Here is a 6,000-nt window from a genome sequence, read left to right as displayed (position 1 = left end):
TTTGGATTGTGCTGTCTCTTGACTCTTCTGAATAATACTGATATGAATATTGTGACACATGTGTGTTGTGGTGTCTCTAGCCCATTTCCTTGGGGGTAGAACCATTGTGTTCACTGGAACATCTTTTAAAACATCTTTTAGATTCTCCTGCCAGATAGTTGAACAAATCTTTAGCCCCACCAACAGTGTTTACATGTTCAGATGTTCCAACTCTTGGTTGGACATCAGTCCTTTTAATTTCAACTGTTCTTGTGTGGCTGACATGATAGTTCATAATGGTTTTACTGTGTGTTTCCCAAAAATGCAACTTTCATATGCTTGTTGGCTGTTTTCACGTGTTCTGCTGTTCAGTGCCAACTTAAAAAATTGGATTGTCAGTCTTTTTCTTATTGCTTTTGGAGGATTTTGCATGGTACTTTGGACATGGTTTCTTCATCATATAGACACACACACACACACACACACACTCATATAACTTGTGTATATATGAAAGAGAGAGAGGGAGAGAGAACTGGGCGTATTTTGAAGACCAGAAATTCTACTTTAAATAAATTTTAGTTTCTAAAAGATTGTTTGGTATGAATTAGGGTTCCTGTATTTTCCTCCAGAGATATTCGTATTCATTCTAAGCCATCTGTGTTTTCTGAGTGTGCATGCATGTGGCACACATATATGTGTGTGTGCATACAAACAAGTCTGTATGCAAGTGTGTAAAAACATTTTAACTATTAACTAAACTTCCTTTACTCATTATAGTAAAAGTCAGATTTCCTATTTATTCCTAAGTTAATGTTTCTTTTTTTTAAAAAAAGATTTTTATCTATTTATTCATGAGAGACACAGAGAGAGAGACATAGGTAGAGGGAGAGGCAGGCTCCCTGAGGGAAGCCTGATGAGGGACTCGATCCCAGGACCCTGAATCATGACCTGAGCCAAAGGCAGGTGCTCAACCACTAAGCCACCCAGGTGCCCCAGTTTATGTTATTTCTAATTTTCTAGGAACATTGTCAATTTTGTCTAAATTATGAGTTTACTGCCATGAAGATTTTGTAGGACTCTTTAATCTCTACTGGAGCTAGTTGTGTCCATTATTTCCCATGGCTAGCATAGCTTATTTGTGCTTCCTCTATCATTTGCTGATGAATTTTTCAGAGGTGTTAAAAATTTATAAGCCTTCTCAAGAAAGGAATGTTGGGATTTGGGAATGTGTGGATCTTCTTGATTCTGTATTTGTCTTCTAGTTTATTATTTTTTCCTTTTAAGTTTATGTTCACTTTCCTCCTTGCCTTTGTTTTTATTCAACTTCTTTAGCTGGATGATTAACTCATTTTTAACCAGCATCTATGGTAATAAATTCCCTTGAGAGCATCACTTTTGATGTATCTTGTAAGTTTTGCTAGAGGTATACTTTTAACCAAGTACCAAATATTTAAAACATCCAGGAAGAGCCATGTGGTCCAGTCTCCCATGCATGGAGGAACAACTCCCCTGGGCCCAGCCTCTGTCCAGGGTGCGCTGCCCCTGCAGGGCCTGGGCCACCAGGGTCTCCTGGGTTTCCAGGGAACTAGGATGCGACCCTTAGCAGATAGACGTGTAGCAGTAGCGAGGGCAACCCAGGGTCAGTATGTCCTGTAAAACAAGAAGGAGGCAGAGGCCCAGCCCTCCTCTCCCAGTCCCAGAGATAAGAAATGCTTTCTGATGTGTCTCTCAGACATATGTCCAAGGGCTTTGGCTCTTCCAAACTTTGGTCATAAAAGGGTCCAGCCATGCCAGGGATGGAGAGGGATGTAGAGAGTGACTTGAGCAGGGCAGGCTGGAAAAAGGCACTTCTTCTTGGACAGTGTCCTCAGAACATGCCTTTGGGAGGGAGACCCTGCAGGGCCCAGATGGACCCCATGTAGCCCTGTTCCCCCAACCTCCTTCTCCCCTTTCTTTGATCCTATGTATTCCTTGGACCCAGGTCTTGTTCCCAGGCTTCTCTGGGGACCCTGAGGTAGCAATGGTGTGGAGAGAGGGGATGGGGCTTATTCCACTTATAATAGCATCAAAAAGAAAAAACATGGGCAGCCCGGGTGGCTCAGCGGTTTAGCGCTGCCTTCAGCCCAGGGCCTGATCCTGGAGACCCGGGATGGAGTCCCACATTGGGCTCCGTGCATGGAGCCTGTTTTGCCCTCTGCCTGTGTGTCTGCCTCTCTCTCTCTCTCTGTCTCTCATGAATAAACAAAAAATCTTAAAAAAAAAGAAAGAAAAAACACTTTGATATGAACATAATTAAGAAGGTGAAAGATGTATATACACTGAAAGCTACCAGATGTTTGGAAAGAAATTAAAGAAGACACAAAAAAATAGAAAGAAATCCATGTGCATGGATTGAAAGGCTTAATCTTAAGATGTCAATATTATCCAAAACTACATACATATTTGATACAATCCTTATGAAAAATGCCAGTGACCTTTTTGCATAGATAGGAAAATCCATCCTAAAAACATATGGAATCTCAAATAGTTCAGGCAATCCTTAAAAAAGAGTAAAATTGGGGGATCCCTGGGTGGCTCAGCGGTTTAGCGCCTGCCTTTGGCCCAGGGCGCGATCCTGGAGTCCCGGGATTGAGTCCCGCCTTGGGCTCCTGGCGTGGAGCCTGCTTCTCCCTCCTCCTGTGTCTCTGCCTCTCTCTCTCTCTCTCTATGTCTAAAATAAATAAATAAATAAATAAATAAATAAATAAATAAATAAATATTTAAAAAAGAGTAAGATTGGAGATCTCATGCATCTTGATTTCAAAAATTACTACAGAGGTAAAGGAGTCAAAATAGTATGGTTCTGGGACACCTGGGTGGCTCAGTGGTTCAGCATCTGCCTTCAGCTCAGGGCTTGATCCCAAGGTCAAGGGGTAAAGGCCCAACAACTTTGAAGGGATGGCCTCAGGCATTTGGTGGCCTCCCCCCATGCTGATGCCATGGCCCTGGGTCTACAGGTAATGGACTGTGACTGCCAGGTATAACACGTGGGTGACCTGACTCTATGGTGTGGTTTTCCTTATCAATTTCATATGTGTTTATGAGCTACTCTTATTGAGTGCACACAGTAGGCCTGGATATCAGACAGGGCTGCCGTCTCATCCTCCTAGATATTGTGGCTGGTGCAGTGTCAGTTCAGAAGACACACTGGGCACAAGGAGAGGACCATCCCCTCTCTCATCGGGGCTTAGGGCAGATGGCCTGCATCCTGGCTTCGCACGCTGCTCTCCCACATTGTATCTTGACAAAATTCGTCTTTTGTCCTCCCCTTGCCTTAGCACAGCCTCCCTGACGCAGACGTCTGGGCACTCTTGGCGCCTCCAGCTGACCAAACTCTGAGCCTCACATAACCGTCTTTGTGTTGGAGAAAAGGGCCCAGTTATAGGATCAGGGAAGCCTCCTGAGAAAGCGCCTCCAAGCTGAGGTGACCCCCATGTGCTGGGACTTGCATGTCCCATCCAGCTGCATCTTGTTGGGTGGTCATGGGGTCGGGGCAGAACCGGTGCGGGCTGTGCTCCGGAGCTCCAACCTGCTGCCAGTGAGAGCTGAGTGCGGGTCAGTGCTTTCAGAGCTTCTCAATCTTTGTGGACACTGCCTGTGGCCAGGAGCTGGAGGTTCTGGTGATGGTTGAGATTTAGCCACTCAACGGCACTGGGAGGAGGGCACACATGCAATCAGCTGCCAGTGCACATCCAGGAGAGCCCATGTCACCAGCCCCGCAGAGTCCAGAGGTGGGCGGGTGCTTGGTGAGGACATTGATAAAGCACTCCTCTAAATGGTGGAGCATCAGAGGCTCCCGTGGTTCAGAGGGGACCCAGGGTTGAAGGGCAGGGTGCTGCCAGCCCACAGGTGCTGGGAACCAGACCAATACTGGCCAGTCCTCAACTAAAGTCCATTTTGTGGAGTTTAGACTCATACTTAGGGAATGATGCCAAAGTATATGATTCTGAAGATACAGAGACACTCCTGGGATATAATGTATGAGAGAGAGAGAGAGAGAGCCTGGGAAGTGAGGGGAAAGGAGGGGCAGAGGGGGAGAGAGAATCTTAAGCAAGCAAGCCCCCCACTGGGGGCTGGGTCTCACCCCTGAGATCACGACCAGAGCCAAAATGAAGAGTCCGCCAACCAAGGCGCGTAGGCTTATGTCCCTGTTGAGATTTCTTCCAAATGAAGAGTCTCTACGACTGCACATTCATTGCTAAGATGCCCCTCAAATGGTGAGAACATCAGCGAACACTGTCTAAGGACATCGCATACAGATTTGTGCTCATGCGTGTTTCTACGTCCCGATGTCTATAGTTCTCCCTCAGCCGACTTGCCAGTATAACCCGGTGGGTGCCCTTCTGATTTGTGGTTACCCGCTTTGCAAAACCAGTCTTCCAGGTGGTGAGCCCTGGGCGGCCATAAATGAATCTCTGTTCAATATGCCTCCTTGGGAACCTGAATGTCCCTTTTGTCCAGGCTGAGCCCCACAGTCTCCTCTCCAGGGCGCTCTGCTCTTCCATCTGCAGGAGCAATCCACGAGGCGGCACCCACGGCCTTCCCTGAACTCTCGTCCACCTTTCCCATCTCCGGAGACAATTCTAAGTGTTTTCATTGCCACAACTACCAACTCTCTCAAATGCTCTTTACATTCACCCAGGGTGAAGTTCCTGGGATGGAAATAGGGGTCCCCAGAGAAGAATCTCCGATGGGAGGATGTGTCAGTATGGGCTGGTGACCTGGAACCAACCTTAGGTCCAGGGCATTGGGGAGGGGATGGTGCAGGGACAGCGGGCAATGTAGGCTGGACTCTCAGATGCTCCAGCCCCACGTACAGGCTCTGGGGGAATGACTGTGAGCCTGTGTCCCTAAAGGATCTGTGCCTATGGGTCTTGGCAGGGCTTCTGTGGAACATTCCAGAAGGGCTTCCTGGGTATTTCAAGAACCTTCTTACCTGGAAGAATCAGGAGACGTATGGCATTCACCAGGGCACAAGATTTCTCTGGGCCTGAGGGAGTAGGTGGTATCCAGGCTTCACCACCTCCTCTGGGTCAGGCCCCCAGATGTTGGGAGAGTGAGGTCTCACCTGGCCTGGTTCTGCAGGACACCATTGCTGGGCTGTGTGTGGGGAACTCGGCCTCCCCACCCTCTGGCTACAGTGCAGGAAAGAACCCCAAAGTCCCTTCAGACTTGGACAGTGAAGGAGCACACGTGAGTTTGGGCAGGTGGGTAAGGAGACTGTAATTCCTGGAGGTAGGAGTGGTTAGGTGATGGACACACACGTGGGACCCAGCCCGTGTGCTGCTGCAGCTGACTCACTAATGGAGAGGTTGTCCTCTGGAGAATCCAGCCTTTTCCTTGTAAACATTTGCTCACTTCCCACCGTGGTGCTTCCAGCCGAGGCACCTCAGTCCTGTTCCACAAGCCAGTCCTGCATCAGCTCCTTGTCCCCATCACACCCGGGCAGCTCAGTGTGCCCAGCTGTCCCGACCTCCCCAGTCAGTCATCGCACCTCTGTCCTCACCAGCCTGGAGGCTGTCAATCGTTCACTAGGAAATGGCAGCTCCCGAACAAAGGAGAGATGCAGGGACAATACTCTGCGTATCTGCAAATCCACATGTGGGACAGTAACCAGGAAAATGATGGAACTTCTTGCTAATTTAAACCTGGAGAGTGCTGCCTTGGGAAGTCCATGGTGATTGCCTGGGTATTTTCTTATTTTCTAGTCATAGGCTTTTGAGCTGGGAATTAGGGGATGTTACTGGCAACCTCTGTTCCACCATTTGGGGCCCGGACTACAAATTCCAGGGCCTAGTACAGGTTTGGTATTGGGGCTGAGACACTGGCAGCCTGGCCCCGGGGACCCTGTGTGCACAGCTGCTGCAGAGAGATTTGCTCTGTTGGGCACAATGCTGCTTCCCACCTGCATATCAGCACCCAGCTCCATGGTGCCCTCCAGCCTCCATGCAGGTCCCCGCTCCTCAGAGACACCTGCCCCAG

Source organism: Canis lupus, chromosome 1 (assembly GCF_048164855.1).
Source record: "Canis lupus baileyi chromosome 1, mCanLup2.hap1, whole genome shotgun sequence".
NCBI lineage: Eukaryota > Metazoa > Chordata > Mammalia > Carnivora > Canidae > Canis > Canis lupus.
Note: the sequence above shows the minus strand (reverse complement) of the source record.